Below are 17,404 nucleotides of genomic sequence, written 5' to 3'. Positions count from 1 at the left end.
CTGTTTTTGTTAATCATTGTTTAAAATGTTTATAATATTTCTACAAAATATATGAATAAAACATATTAACTCTAAAATTGTGAAATGACAACCATTGAGCACAACACCTAAAAATGTGTTTTATATATTAAAAAAATTATATTTGTAGTATTATATTGCAATTAATATATTTGAAACATATTAATCAAACATTATATATATATATATATATATATATATATATATATATATATAAATGCAAATATTAACTATAAAATATTAAGCAGGTTTTCAACTTTGACTTCTCGTATATTTTATTGTTGACATCAAATGTCATTGATTATCTTTTTATTGTTGGCAGTAAATTCGAAACTGCACGACTCGGTAGAAGAAGCTTTCTCAGTCTTTTTTATAAGTTTGTAGTAACATCCTGTGCTGGACCACCTAAACTGATCTTGATATTCCCTTCACTCACAGACCCCTCACCCTCACACACTGAAGAAGGCAAAAAAACAGAAGCAGGTAATAGTCTTGAGGCAGTTTGTGAAGGATAGAATAGTGATAAGGATGAATGAGATGATGAAAAGGAGAAATCTTTTAGTCAAAAACATGTTACAGTTCTTAAATTTAAATGTTTAAATTATGTTGATGGTCCCTCACTCAGACTCCTCCACTCCCACCAATGCATCAGACACACCTGCAAATATCAATAGAGGTAAAGCTGACATCAAACTCACACTCCTGCATTATTATATTTTCACACACAAGCTCTCACACTCTGACCTCCTGCTTTCCATCACGCTGTGATATGAGCACGTCACTGATCAAGTGCTTTATTTATTTAGATATGTCTTTATTGATTCTTTATTTTGTATTTTTTATTTACCTTTATTTATTGATTGATTTTATTTTATTATTTTTGAGAGAGAAAGAGAGAGAGCGGTAAAGCGAGTGATGCAACAAGACATTTTTAGCCTACACTAGACTTCACATTTAAGATCCTGTGGCATAAATAAGAATTTGAAGCATCCATTTTTGTTACTCAAAATAAACCCAGATCCTGTGCTTTAAAAGTGTATGACTTAAAAGAATCTATTTTGGTCTTTGTATGAGTTTGTAGTTTTAATGCGCTTGTAATTAAGTCCTTTACTGGAGCACCTAAACTGAACTTGCTTAACATTCAGTCACAGTCCTCTCACCCAGCTCCACATGTCACAAAATCAAATGAAGCAGGTAATAGTCATCCTCTTTTGACTTGCTGTCTTGCAGCAGTCAGTGAAAGGAGGGATGTACGAGATGATGAAAATGAGAAATCGTATTAAAATCTCTTTTAAAATGTAGCATTTTTAAAATGTTTATAATATTTCTACAAAATAAATAAATAAATCATATTAACTCTAAAATTCTGAAATGACAACCATCGAGCACAACTGTTACGCAGAGAGAATCCGAGGCATGCGGATCCATTCGCAGGTTTTTATTAGCCGGATCGACAAAAGCAATGACAAAACACAGGGCTTAGGCAGAAAAAATATCTAGGCTAGGGTCGAGGCAGGCAGAGAACGATCATAAACGGGGTACACAGTCCAGGGTCGGGGAGCTAAACAGGAAACTAGAAGGCGAGACAGGGAGAAAGTGCTCAGAAAAGACTGACTGCAAATCAAGACTTCACAAAGTGATTGTGTGTGAGTGCTGCTTATATGAGTGTGTAAATGAGGTGCAGGTGTGGTAAGGTGATAGTGATGCAGTGCCTCATGGGAGATGTAGTTTGGGTGTGGTGCAACAGTATGAGAGGTGCTAGTGTCCAAGTGATTATATGGTGACACCTGGTGGTTGATGGGTGGAATGGTCCTGAGTGGAGTAACCTCTACTGAAGTTAATGGGCACTCCAGCTAATGATTGTGACTACAACACCTAAAAATGTGTTTTATATATTTAAAAAGGTAATATATAAATATATAAATGGTAGAGCGAGTGATGCAACAAGACATTTTTAGGCTACACTAGACTTCACATTTAAGACTCTGTGATATAAATAAGAATTTTAAGCATCTGTTTTTGTTAATCATTGTTTAAAATGTTTCTAGCAACGTGTACCATGCTTTTTAGCCTTCTCCCTCTCTCGCTCTCTCTCTCACACACGCATATGTAGTTTACAGGGACTCTCCATAGACGTAACGTTATTCTATACTGTATATCCCCATACACTACCTCTATCCATCATGGAAAATGCATGTTTCATATTTCTATTAAACACTGTATAGTATTTTTTGAAAGCCATTTGGTTTACGAGGGCACAGGAATTGTCCTGTGTTTAAAACTGACCGTGTTTACATTGTAATACCCATTCCAGATATTTATAAACCATATACAAGAACACACACACACAGGGATATGTGTTGTCTCTTATCGCTCTCGTGGTACTTTAATGTTATACAGTGATCCTTCTGTGCAGCGGTGCTTCAAGTCGAACGCGTCTATCAACTTCGTGCGATTGTTTCTGGAATTCGCAGGTTGTAAAATCGTGTCGTATATCATCTCGTCCGTACGATTTTCAGATAAACTCACTCGTGCCTTGTGCGTGGACATACAGTCTTCCGACCATCCGAATTCGCACCGTGTACGCCCGCCTTAACCTCTACTGAAGTTAATGGGTACTCCAGCTAATGATCGTGACAACAACACTTAAAAATGTGTTTTATATATATAACACGCTGTGATATGAGCATGTCAATGATCAAGTGCTTTATTTATTTAGATATTTCTTTATTGATTCTTTATTTTGTATGTTTTATTTACTATTATTTATTAATTTATTATTTTTGAGAGAGAAAGAGAGAGAGAGAGAGAGAGAGAGAGAGAGAGAGAGCGGTAGATAGAGTGATGCAACAAGACATTTTTAGACTACACTTACGGTGGCCGAGAAGGGTCACAACACATACAAATGCCGCAACAACTACATATTCAGAAAACACCTCCAAATTCAGAAAACACATGCAAACGCCGCCACAACAACTACATATTCAGAAAACACCTCCAAATTCAGAAAACACAAACAAACGCCACAACAACTACATATTCAGAAAACACCTCCAAATTCAGAAAACACATACAAACGCCACAACAACTACATTTTCAGAAAACAACTTTCGTCGATAATCAGTGACGGACCCGCATCCATCAGGTTGTCTTCGCATCTGAATGTGCGCTTTTATTGTTTATGGCTACAAGAGGTAAGTGAAGACAACCGGATGGATTCGGGTCCGTCACTGATTATGGCCCCCCTGGAAACATTTCCGTTGTGTCTTTACAGTTTGCAGTTTGTTTCCCTATTTGCTCGTGCTGTGAATATTTGCAGCGTACGTGATGTGAAATCGACGAAAGTTGTTTTCTGAAAATGTAGTTGTTGTGGCGTTTGTATGTGTTTTCTGAATTTGGAGGTGTTTTCTGGATATGTAGTTATTGTGGCGTTTGTATGTGTTGTGACCCTTCTCGGCCACTGTATACACGACTTCACATTTAAGATCCTGTGACATAAATAAGAATTTTAAGCATCTGTTTTTGGTCCTCAAAAAGAAACCCAGATCCTGTGCTTTAAAAGTGTATGACTTAAAAGAATCTGCTTTGGTCTTTGTATGAGTTTGTAGTTTTAATGCGTTTGTAGTTAAATCCTTTACTGGAGCACCTAAACTGAACTTGCTTTACATTCAGTCACAGTCCTCTCACCCAGCTCCACATGTCACAAAATCAAATGAAGCAGGTAATAGTCATCCTCTTTTGACTTGCTGTCTTGCAGCAGTCAGTGAAAGGAGAGATGTACGAGATGATGAAAATGAGAAATTGTATTAAAATCTCTTTTAAACATGTAGCATTTTTAAAATGTTTATAATATTTCTACAAAATAAATAAATCATATTAACTCTAAAATTCTGCAATGGCAACCATCTAGTACAACTGCTACGCAGAGAGAATCAGAGGCATGCGGATCCATTCGCAGGTTTTTATTAGCCGGAATGACAAAAGCAATGACAAAACACAGGGCTTAGGCAGAAACAATATCTAGGCTAGGGTTGAGGCAGGCAGAGAACGATCATAAACGGGGTAAACAGTCCAGGGTCAGGGAGCTAAACAGGAAACTAGAAGGAGAGACAGGGAGAAAATGCTCAGAAAAGACTGACAAGCAAATCAAGACTTCACAAAGTGACTGTGTGTCAGTGCTGCTAATATGAGTGTGTAAATGAGGTGCAGGTGTGGCAAGGAGATTAGCTGATGAATGAGGTGCAGGTGTGGCAAGGTGATAGTGATGCAGTGCCTCATGGGAGATGTAGTTTGGGTGTGGTGCAACAGTATGAGTAGTGCTAGTGTCCAAGTGATGATATGGTGACACCTGGTGGTTGATGGGTGGAATGGTCCTGAGTGGAGTAACATCTACTGAAGTTCATGGGCACTCCAGCTAATGATCGTGACAACAACACTTAAAAATGTGTTTTATATATTTAAAAAATAATATATTTGTATTATTATATTGTAATGAATATATTTTAAACATATTTTGACAAGAAAATTATATATATATATATATATATATATATATATATATATATATATATATATATATACATACATGCAAATATTAACTATAAAATATTAAGCAGGTTTTCAACTTTGACTTTTCGTATATTTTATTGTTGACATCAAATGTCATTGATTATCTTTTTATTGTTGGCAGTAAATTTGAAACTGCACGACTCGGTAGAAGAAGCTTTCTCGGTCTTTTGTATAAGTTTGTAGTAACATCCTGTGCTGGACCACCTAAACTGATCTTGATATTCCCTTCACTCACAGACCCCTCACCCTCACACACTGAAGAAGGCAAAAAACCAGAAGCAGGTATTAGTCTTGAAGCAGTTTGTGAAGGATAGGATAGTGATAAGGATGACTGAGATGATGAAAAGGAGAAATCTTTTAGTCAAAAACATGTTACAAGTTCTTAGATTTTAATGTTTAAATTATGTTGATGCTTCCAGTCAGTTGTGCATCACTATTGCTTATGTATGTAAGTGTGTGTGTTTGGGTGTGTTTGTGTGTTCGTGTATGTGTGTGTGTGTGTGTGTGTATAACTTAAAACATGATGCTTAAATATTGTTTCATGTTGTCAATCCATCACTACACTTCCTCACTCAGACTCCTCCACTCCCACCAATGCATCAGACACACCTGCAAATACCAATAAAGGTAAAGCTGACATCAAACTCACACTGCTGCATTATTATATTTTCACACACAATCTCTCACACTCTGACCTCCAGCTTTACATCACGCTGTGATATGAGCACGTCACTGATTAAGTGCTTTATTTATTTAGATATGTCTTTATTGATTCTTTATTTTGTATGTTTTATAAACTATTATTTATTGATTGATTTTATTTTATTATTTTTGAGAGAGAAAGAGAGAGAGAGAGAGAGAGAGAGAGAGAGCGGTAGATAGAGTGATGCAACAAGACATTTTTAGGCTACACTAGACTTCACATTTAAGATCCTGTGACATAAATAAGAATTTTAAGCATCTGTTTTTGGTCCTCAAAAAGAAACCCAGATCCTGTGCTTTAAAAGTGTATGACTTAAAAGAATCTGCTTTGGTCTTTGTATGAGTTTGTAGTTTTAATGCGCTTGTAGTTAAATCCTTTACTGGAGCACCTAAACTGAACTTGCTTTACATTCAGTCACAGTCCTCTCACCCAGCTCCACATGTCACAAAATCAAATGAAGCAGGTAATAGTCATCCTCTTTTGACTTGCTATCTTGCAGCAGTCAGTGAAAGGAGGGATGTACGAGATGATGAAAATGAGAAATCGTATTAAAATCTCTTTTAAAACATGTAGCATTTTTAAAATGTTTATAATGATTCTACGAAATAAATCATATTAACTCTAAAATTCTGAAATGGCAACCATCGAGCACAACGGTTACGGAGAGAGAATCAGAGGCATGCGGATCCATGAGCACAACGGTTACGCATAGAGAATCAGAGGCATGCGGATCCATTCGCAGGTTTTTATTAGCCGGAATGACAAAACACAGGGCTTAGGCAGAAACAATATCTAGGCTAGGGTTGAGGCAGGCAGATAACAATCATAAATGGGGTACACAGTCCAGCATCGGGGAGCTTAACAGGAAATTAGAAGGAGAGACAGGGAGAAAATGCTCAGAAAAGACTGACTAACAAATCAAGACTTCACAAAGTGACTGTGTGTGAGTGCTGCTTATATGAGTGTGTAAATGAGGTGCAGGTGTGGCGAGGAGATTAGCTGATGAATGAGGTGCAGGTGTGGCAAGGTGATATTGATGCAGTGCCTCATGGGAGATGTAGTTTGGGTGTGGTGCAACAGTATGAGAAGTGCTAGTGTCCAAGTGATGATATGGTGACACCTGGGGGTTGATGGGTGGAATGGTCCTGAGTGGAGTAACCTCTACTGAAGTTCATGGGCACTCCAGCTAATGATTGTGACAACAACACTTAAAAATGTGTTTTATATATTTAAAAAATAATATATTTGTAATATTATATTGTAATGAATATATTTTAAACATATTTTGACAAAAAAATTATATACATATATATATATATATATATATATATATATATATATATATATATATATATATATATATATATATATATACATACATGCAAATATTAACTATAAAATATTAAGCAGGTTTTCAACTTTGACTTTTCGTATATTTTATTGTTGACATCAAATGTCATTGATTATCTTTTTATTGTTGGCAGTAAATTTAAAAGTGCACGACTCGGTAGAAGAAGCTTTCTCTGTCTTTTTTTTAAGTTTGTAGTAACATCCTGTGCTAGACCACCTAAACTGATCTTGATATTCCCTTCACTCACAGACCCCTCACCCTCACACACTGAAGAAGGCAAAAAACCAGAAGATGGTAATAGTCTTGAAGCAGTTTGTGAAGGATAGGATAGTGATAAGGATGAATGAGATTATGAAAAGGAGAAATCTTTTAGTCAAAAACATGTTACAGTTCTTAGATTTAAATTTTTTAATTATGTTGATGGTCCCTCACTCAGACTCCTCCACTCCCACCAATGCATCAGACACACCTGCAAATACCAATAAAGGTAAAGCTGACATCAAACTCACACTCTGCATTATTATATTTTCACACACAATCTCTCACACTCTGACCTCCAGCTTTCCATCACGCTGTGATATGAGCATGTCACTGATCAAGTGCTTTATTTATTTAGATATGTCTTTATTGATTCTTTATTTTGTATGTTTTATAAACTATTATTTATTGATTGATTTTATAGATGTTTTTTTTAGACAGATAGAGAGAGAGAGAAAGAGAGAGAGTGAGAGAGTGAGAGAGTGGTAGAGCGAGTGATGCAACAAGACATTTTTAGGCTACACTAGACTTCTCATTTAATTCCCTGTGATATAAATTAGAATTTTAAGCAACTGTTTTTGTTAATCATTGTTTAAAATGTTTATAATATTTCTACAAAATATATGAATAAAACATATTAACTCTAAAATTGTGAAATGACAACCATTGAGCACAACACCTAAAAATGTGTTTTATATATTAAAAAAATTATATTTGTAGTATTATATTGCAATTAATATATTTGAAACATATTAATCAAACATTATATATATATATATATATATATATATATATATATATATATATATATATATATATATATATATATATATATATATATATATAAATGCAAATATTAACTATAAAATATTAAGCAGGTTTTCAACTTTGACTTCTCGTATATTTTATTGTTGACATCAAATGTCATTGATTATCTTTTTATTGTTGGCAGTAAATTCGAAACTGCACGACTCGGTAGAAGAAGCTTTCTCAGTCTTTTTTATAAGTTTGTAGTAACATCCTGTGCTGGACCACCTAAACTGATCTTGATATTCCCTTCACTCACAGACCCCTCACCCTCACACACTGAAGAAGGCAAAAAACCAGAAGCAGGTAATAGTCTTGAGGCAGTTTGTGAAGGATAGAATAGTGATAAGGATGAATGAGATGATGAAAAGGAGAAATCTTTTAGTCAAAAACATGTTACAGTTCTTAGATTTAAATTTTTAAATTATGTTGATGGTCCCTCACTCAGACTCCTCCACTCCCACCAATGCATCAGACATACCTGCAAATATCAATAGAGGTAAAGCTGACATCAAACTCACACTCCTGCATTATTATATTTTCACACACAATCTCTCACACTCTGACCTCCTGCTTTCCATCACGCTGTGATATGAGCACGTCACTGATCAAGTGCTTTATTTATTTAGATATGTCTTTATTGATTCTTTATTTTGTATTTTTTATTTACCTTTATTTATTGATTGATTTTATTTTATTATTTTTGAGAGAGAAAGAGAGAGAGCGGTAAAGCGAGTGATGCAACAATACATTTTTAGCCTACACTAGACTTCACATTTAAGATCCTGTGGCATAAATAAGAATTTGAAGCATCCATTTTTGTTACTCAAAATAAACCCAGATCCTGTGCTTTAAAAGTGTATGACTTAAAAGAATCTATTTTGGTCTTTGTATGAGTTTGTAGTTTTAATGCGCTTGTAATTAAGTCCTTTACTGGAGCACCTAAACTGAACTTGCTTAACATTCAGTCACAGTCCTCTCACCCAGATCCACATGTCACAAAATCAAATGAAGCAGGTAATAGTCATCCTCTTTTGACTTGCTGTCTTGCAGCAGTCAGTGAAAGGAGGGATGTACGAGATGATGAAAATGAGAAATCGTATTAAAATCTCTTTTAAAATGTAGCATTTTTAAAATGTTTATAATATTTCTACAAAATAAATAAATAAATCATATTAACTCTAAAATTCTGAAATGACAACCATCGAGCACAACTGTTACGCAGAGAGAATCAGAGGCATGCGGATCCATTCGCAGGTTTTTATTAGCCGGATCGACAAAAGCAATGACAAAACACAGGGCTTAGGCAGAAACAATATCTAGGCTAGGGTCGAGGCAGGCAGAGAACGATCATAAACGGGGTACACAGTCCAGGGTCGGGGAGCTAAACAGGAAACTAGAAGGCGAGACAGGGAGAAAGTGCTCAGAAAAGACTGACTGCAAATCAAGACTTCACAAAGTGATTGTGTGTGAGTGCTGCTTATATGAGTGTGTAAATGAGGTGCAGGTGTGGTAAGGTGATAGTGATGCAGTGCCTCATGGGAGATGTAGTTTGGGTGTGGTGCAACAGTATGAGAGGTGCTAGTGTCCAAGTGATTATATGGTGACACCTGGTGGTTGATGGGTGGAATGGTCCTGAGTGGAGTAACCTCTACTGAAGTTAATGGGCACTCCAGCTAATGATTGTGACAACAACACTTAAAAATGTGTTTTATATATTTAAAAAATAATATATTTGTATTATTATATTGTAATGAATATATTTTAAACATATTTTGACAAAAAAATTATATATATATATATATATATATATATATATATATATATATATATATGCATACATGCAAATATTAACTATAAAATATTAAGCAGGTTTTCAACTTTGACTTTTCGTATATTTTATTGTTGACATCAAATGTCATTGATTATCTTTTTATTGTTGGCAGTAAATTTGAAAGTGCACGACTCGGTAGAAGAAGCTTTCTCTGTCTTTTTTTTAAGTTTGTAGTAACATCCTGTGCTAGACCACCTAAACTGATCTTGATATTCCATTCACTCACAGACCCCTCACCCTCACACACTGAAGAAGGCAAAAAACCAGAAGCAGGTAATAGTCTTGAAGCAGTTTGTGAAGGATAGGATAGTGATAAGGATGAATGAGATGATGAAAAGGAGAAATCTTTTAGTCAAAAACATGTTACAGTTCTTAGATTTAAATTTTTAAATTATGTTGATGGTCCCTCACTCAGACTCCTCCACTCCCACCAATGCATCAGACACACCTGCAAATACCAATAAAGGTAAAGCTGACATCAAACTCACACTCTGCATTATTATATTTTCACACACAATCTCTCACACTCTGACCTCCAGCTTTCCATCACGCTGTGATATGAGCATGTCACTGATCAAGTGCTTTATTTATTTAGATATGTCTTTATTGATTCTTTATTTTGTATTTTTTATTTACCTTTATTTATTGATTGATTTTATTTTATTATTTTTGAGAGAGAAAGAGAGAGAGCGGTAAAGCGAGTGATGCAACAAGACATTTTTAGCCTACACTAGACTTCACATTTAAGATCCTGTGGCATAAATAAGAATTTGAAGCATCCATTTTTGTTACTCAAAATAAACCCAGATCCTGTGCTTTAAAAGTGTATGACTTAAAAGAATCTATTTTGGTCTTTGTATGAGTTTGTAGTTTTAATGCGCTTGTAATTAAGTCCTTTACTGGAGCACCTAAACTGAACTTGCTTAACATTCAGTCACAGTCCTCTCACCCAGATCCACATGTCACAAAATCAAATGAAGCAGGTAATAGTCATCCTCTTTTGACTTGCTGTCTTGCAGCAGTCAGTGAAAGGAGGGATGTACGAGATGATGAAAATGAGAAATCGTATTAAAATCTCTTTTAAAATGTAGCATTTTTAAAATGTTTATAATATTTCTACAAAATAAATAAATAAATCATATTAACTCTAAAATTCTGAAATGACAACCATCGAGCACAACTGTTACGCAGAGAGAATCAGAGGCATGCGGATCCATTCGCAGGTTTTTATTAGCCGGATCGACAAAAGCAATGACAAAACACAGGGCTTAGGCAGAAACAATATCTAGGCTAGGGTCGAGGCAGGCAGAGAACGATCATAAACGGGGTACACAGTCCAGGGTCGGGGAGCTAAACAGGAAACTAGAAGGCGAGACAGGGAGAAAGTGCTCAGAAAAGACTGACTGCAAATCAAGACTTCACAAAGTGATTGTGTGTGAGTGCTGCTTATATGAGTGTGTAAATGAGGTGCAGGTGTGGTAAGGAGATTAGCTGATGAATGAGGTGCAGGTGTGGCAAGGTGATAGTGATGCAGTGCCTCATGGGAGATGTAGTTTGGGTGTGGTGCAACAGTATGAGAGGTGCTAGTGTCCAAGTGATTATATGGTGACACCTGTTGGTTGATGGGTGGAATGGTCCTGAGTGGAGTAACCTCTACTGAAGTTAATGGGCACTCCAGCTAATGATTGTGACAACAACACTTAAAAATGTGTTTTATATATTTAAAAAATAATATATTTGTATTATTATATTGTAATGAATATATTTTAAACATATTTTGACAAAAAAATTATATACATATATATATATATATATATATATATATATATATATATATATATATATATATATATATATATATATATATATATATATATATATATATATATATATATATATATATATATGCATACATGGAAATATTAACTATAAAATATTAAGCAGGTTTTCAACTTTGACTTTTCGTATATTTTATTGTTGACATCAAATGTCATTGATTATCTTTTTATTGTTGGCAGTAAATTTGAAAGTGCACGACTCGGTAGAAGAAGCTTTCTCTGTCTTTTTTTTAAGTTTGTAGTAACATCCTGTGCTAGACCACCTAAACTGATCTTGATATTCCATTCACTCACAGACCCCTCACCCTCACACACTGAAGAAGGCAAAAAACCAGAAGCAGGTAATAGTCTTGAAGCAGTTTGTGAAGGATAGGATAGTGATAAGGATGAATGAGATGATGAAAAGGAGAAATCTTTTAGTCAAAAACATGTTACAGTTCTTAGATTTAAATTTTTTAATTATGTTGATGGTCCCTCACTCAGACTCCTCCACTCCCACCAATGCATCAGACACACCTGCAAATACCAATAAAGGTAAAGCTGACATCAAACTCACACTCTGCATTATTATATTTTCACACACAATCTCTCACACTCTGACCTCCAGCTTTCCATCACGCTGTGATATGAGCATGTCACTGATCAAGTGCTTTATTTATTTAGATATGTCTTTATTGATTCTTTATTTTGTATTTTTTATTTACCTTTATTTATTGATTGATTTTATTTTATTATTTTTGAGAGAGAAAGAGAGAGAGCGGTAAAGCGAGTGATGCAACAAGACATTTTTAGCCTACACTAGACTTCACATTTAAGATCCTGTGGCATAAATAAGAATTTGAAGCATCCATTTTTGTTACTCAAAATAAACCCAGATCCTGTGCTTTAAAAGTGTATGACTTAAAAGAATCTATTTTGGTCTTTGTATGAGTTTGTAGTTTTAATGCGCTTGTAATTAAGTCCTTTACTGGAGCACCTAAACTGAACTTGCTTAACATTCAGTCACAGTCCTCTCACCCAGATCCACATGTCACAAAATCAAATGAAGCAGGTAATAGTCATCCTCTTTTGACTTGCTGTCTTGCAGCAGTCAGTGAAAGGAGGGATGTACGAGATGATGAAAATGAGAAATCGTATTAAAATCTCTTTTAAAATGTAGCATTTTTAAAATGTTTATAATATTTCTACAAAATAAATAAATAAATCATATTAACTCTAAAATTCTGAAATGACAACCATCGAGCACAACTGTTACGCAGAGAGAATCAGAGGCATGCGGATCCATTCGCAGGTTTTTATTAGCCGGATCGACAAAAGCAATGACAAAACACAGGGCTTAGGCAGAAACAATATCTAGGCTAGGGTCGAGGCAGGCAGAGAACGATCATAAACGGGGTACACAGTCCAGGGTCGGGGAGCTAAACAGGAAACTAGAAGGCGAGACAGGGAGAAAGTGCTCAGAAAAGACTGACTGCAAATCAAGACTTCACAAAGTGATTGTGTGTGAGTGCTGCTTATATGAGTGTGTAAATGAGGTGCAGGTGTGGTAAGGAGATTAGCTGATGAATGAGGTGCAGGTGTGGCAAGGTGATAGTGATGCAGTGCCTCATGGGAGATGTAGTTTGGGTGTGGTGCAACAGTATGAGAGGTGCTAGTGTCCAAGTGATTATATGGTGACACCTGGTGGTTGATGGGTGGAATGGTCCTGAGTGGAGTAACCTCTACTGAAGTTAATGGGCACTCCAGCTAATGATTGTGACAACAACACTTAAAAATGTGTTTTATATATTTCAAAAATAATATATTTGTATTATTATATTTTAATGAATATATTTTAAACATATTTTGACAAAAAAATTATATATATATATATATATATATACATGCAAATATTAACTATAAAATATTAAGCAGGTTTTCAACTTTGACTTTTCGTATATTTTATTGTTGACATCAAATGTCATTGATTATCTTTTTATTGTTGGCAGTAAATTTGAAAGTTCACGACTCGGTAGAAGAAGCTTTCTCTGTCTTTTTTTTAAGTTTGTAGTAACATCCTGTGCTAGACCACCTAAACTGATCTTGATATTCCCTTCACTCACAGACCCCTCACCCTCACACACTGAAGAAGGCAAAAAACCAGAAGCAGGTAATAGTCTTGAAGCAGTTTGTGAAGGATAAGGATAGTGATAAGGATGAATGAGATGATGAAAAGGAGAAATCTTTTAGTCAAAAACATGTTACAGTTCTTAGATTTAAATTTTTAAATTATGTTGATGGTCCCTCACTCAGACTCCTCCACTCCCACCAATGCATCAGACACACCTGCAAATACCAATAAAGGTAAAGCTGACATCAAACTCACACTCTGCATTATTATATTTTCACACACAATCTCTCACACTCTGACCTCCAGCTTTCCATCACGCTGTGATATGAGCATGTCACTGATCAAGTGCTTTATTTATTTAGATATGTCTTTATTGATTCTTTATTTTGTATGTTTTATAAACTATTATTTATTGATTGATTTTATAGATGTTTTTTTTAGACAGATAGAGAGAGAGAGAAAGAGAGAGAGTGAGAGAGTGGTAGAGCGAGTGATGCAACAAGACATTTTTAGGCTACACTAGACTTCTCATTTAATTCCGTGTGATATAAATTAGAATTTTAAGCAACTGTTTTTGTTAATCATTGTTTAAAATGTTTATAATATTTCTACAAAATATATGAATAAAACATATTAACTCTAAAATTGTGAAATGACAACCATTGAGCACAACACCTAAAAATGTGTTTTATATATTAAAAAAATTATATTTGTAGTATTATATTGCAATTAATATATTTGAAACATATTAATCAAACATTATATATATATATATATATATATATATATATATATATATAAATGCAAATATTAACTATAAAATATTAAGCAGGTTTTCAACTTTGACTTCTCGTATATTTTATTGTTGACATCAAATGTCATTGATTATCTTTTTATTGTTGGCAGTAAATTCGAAACTGCACGACTCGGTAGAAGAAGCTTTCTCAGTCTTTTTTATAAGTTTGTAGTAACATCCTGTGCTGGACCACCTAAACTGATCTTGATATTCCCTTCACTCACAGACCCCTCACCCTCACACACTGAAGAAGGCAAAAAACCAGAAGCAGGTAATAGTCTTGAAGCAGTTTGTGAAGGATAGGATAGTGATAAGGATGAATGAGATGATGAAAAGGAGAAATCTTTTAGTCAAAAACATGTTACAGTTCTTAGATTTAAATGTTTAAATTATGTTGATGGTCCCTCACTCAGACTCCTCCACTCCCACCAATGCATCAGACACACCTGCAAATACCAATAAAGGTAAAGCTGACATCAAACTCACACTCTGCATTATTATATTTTCACACACAATCTCTCACACTCTGACCTCCAGCTTTCCATCACGCTGTGATATGAGCATGTCACTGATCAAGTGCTTTATTTATTTAGATATGTCTTTATTGATTCTTTATTTTGTATTTTCTATTTACCTTTATTTATTGATTGATTTTATTTTATTATTTTTGAGAGAGAAAGAGAGAGAGCGGTAAAGCGAGTGATGCAACAAGACATTTTTAGCCTACACTAGACTTCACATTTAAGATCCTGTGGCATAAATAAGAATTTGAAGCATCCATTTTTGTTACTCAAAATAAACCCAGATCCTGTGCTTTAAAAGTGTATGACTTAAAAGAATCTATTTTGGTCTTTGTATGAGTTTGTAGTTTTAATGCGCTTGTAATTAAGTCCTTTACTGGAGCACCTAAACTGAACTTGCTTAACATTCAGTCACAGTCCTCTCACCCAGATCCACATGTCACAAAATCAAATGAAGCAGGTAATAGTCATCCTCTTTTGACTTGCTGTCTTGCAGCAGTCAGTGAAAGGAGGGATGTACGAGATGATGAAAATGAGAAATCGTATTAAAATCTCTTTTAAAATGTAGCATTTTTAAAATGTTTATAATATTTCTACAAAATAAATAAATAAATCATATTAACTCTAAAATTCTGAAATGACAACCATCGAGCACAACTGTTACGCAGAGAGAATCCGAGGCATGCGGATCCATTCGCAGGTTTTTATTAGCCGGATCGACAAAAGCAATGACAAAACACAGGGCTTAGGCAGAAACAATATCTAGGCTAGGGTCGAGGCAGGCAGAGAACGATCATAAACGGGGTACACAGTCCAGGGTCGGGGAGCTAAACAGGAAACTAGAAGGCGAGACAGGGAGAAAGTGCTCAGAAAAGACTGACTGCAAATCAAGACTTCACAAAGTGATTGTGTGTGAGTGCTGCTTATATGAGTGTGTAAATGAGGTGCAGGTGTGGTAAGGAGATTAGCTGATGAATGAGGTGCAGGTGTGGCAAGGTGATAGTGATGCAGTGCCTCATGGGAGATGTAGTTTGGGTGTGGTGCAACAGTATGAGAGGTGCTAGTGTCCAAGTGATTATATGGTGACACCTGTTGGTTGATGGGTGGAATGGTCCTGAGTGGAGTAACCTCTACTGAAGTTAATGGGCACTCCAGCTAATGATTGTGACAACAACACTTAAAAATGTGTTTTATATATTTAAAAAATAATATATTTGTATTATTATATTGTAATGAATATATTTTAAACATATTTTAACAAAAAAATTATATATATATATATATATATATATATATGCATACATGGAAATATTAACTATAAAATATTAAGCAGGTTTTCAACTTTGACTTTTCGTATATTTTATTGTTGACATCAAATGTCATTGATTATCTTTTTATTGTTGGCAGTAAATTTGAAAGTGCACGACTCGGTAGAAGAAGCTTTCTCTGTCTTTTTTTTAAGTTTGTAGTAACATCCTGTGCTAGACCACCTAAACTGATCTTGATATTCCATTCACTCACAGACCCCTCACCCTCACACACTGAAGAAGGCAAAAAACCAGAAGCAGGTAATAGTCTTGAAGCAGTTTGTGAAGGATAGGATAGTGATAAGGATGAATGAGATGATGAAAAGGAGAAATCTTTTAGTCAAAAACATGTTACAGTTCTTAGATTTAAATTTTTTAATTATGTTGATGGTCCCTCACTCAGACTCCTCCACTCCCACCAATGCATCAGACACACCTGCAAATACCAATAAAGGTAAAGCTGACATCAAACTCACACTCTGCATTATTATATTTTCACACACAATCTCTCACACTCTGACCTCCAGCTTTCCATCACGCTGTGATATGAGCATGTCACTGATCAAGTGCTTTATTTATTTAGATATGTCTTTATTGATTCTTTATTTTGTATTTTTTATTTACCTTTATTTATTGATTGATTTTATTTTATTATTTTTGAGAGAGAAAGAGAGAGAGCGGTAAAGCGAGTGATGCAACAAGACATTTTTAGCCTACACTAGACTTCACATTTAAGATCCTGTGGCATAAATAAGAATTTGAAGCATCCATTTTTGTTACTCAAAATAAACCCAGATCCTGTGCTTTAAAAGTGTATGACTTAAAAGAATCTATTTTGGTCTTTGTATGAGTTTGTAGTTTTAATGCGCTTGTAATTAAGTCCTTTACTGGAGCACCTAAACTGAACTTGCTTAACAATTCAGTCACAGTCCTCTCACCCAGATCCACATGTCACAAAATCAAATGAAGCAGGTAATAGTCATCCTCTTTTGACTTGCTGTCTTGCAGCAGTCAGTGAAAGGAGGGATGTACGAGATGATGAAAATGAGAAATCGTATTAAAATCTCTTTTAAAATGTAGCATTTTTAAAATGTTTATAATATTTCTACAAAATAAATAAATAAATCATATTAACTCTAAAATTCTGAAATGACAACCATCGAGCACAACTGTTACGCAGAGAGAATCAGAGGCATGCGGATCCATTCGCAGGTTTTTATTAGCCGGATCGACAAAAGCAATGACAAAACACAGGGCTTAGGCAGAAACAATATCTAGGCTAGGGTCGAGGC

At 34.9% G+C, this 17,404-nt stretch overlaps 1 protein-coding gene and 1 long non-coding RNA gene across 2 annotated transcripts in view; both read left to right on the top strand.

The window, feature by feature from the left end:
* LOC132159940 (uncharacterized) overlaps positions 1–502 on the top strand; it is a 58,097-nt gene extending 57,595 nt beyond the window's left edge. Inside the window, exon 3 of the long non-coding RNA XR_009437922.1 lies at positions 457–502. This is a non-coding gene — a long non-coding RNA (uncharacterized LOC132159940). The remainder of the gene's footprint in view (positions 1–456) is intronic.
* The window catches only part of LOC132160206 (receptor-type tyrosine-protein phosphatase C-like), a 241,630-nt gene that overhangs the window by 148,333 nt on the left and 75,893 nt on the right, over positions 1–17,404 (top strand). The gene's annotated exons all lie outside the window — the stretch shown is intronic.

This window comes from Carassius carassius, chromosome 16 (genome assembly GCF_963082965.1).
Source record: "Carassius carassius chromosome 16, fCarCar2.1, whole genome shotgun sequence".
Lineage (NCBI taxonomy): Eukaryota > Metazoa > Chordata > Actinopteri > Cypriniformes > Cyprinidae > Carassius > Carassius carassius.
Note: the sequence above shows the minus strand (reverse complement) of the source record. Positions and strands in the feature narration are given on the sequence as shown.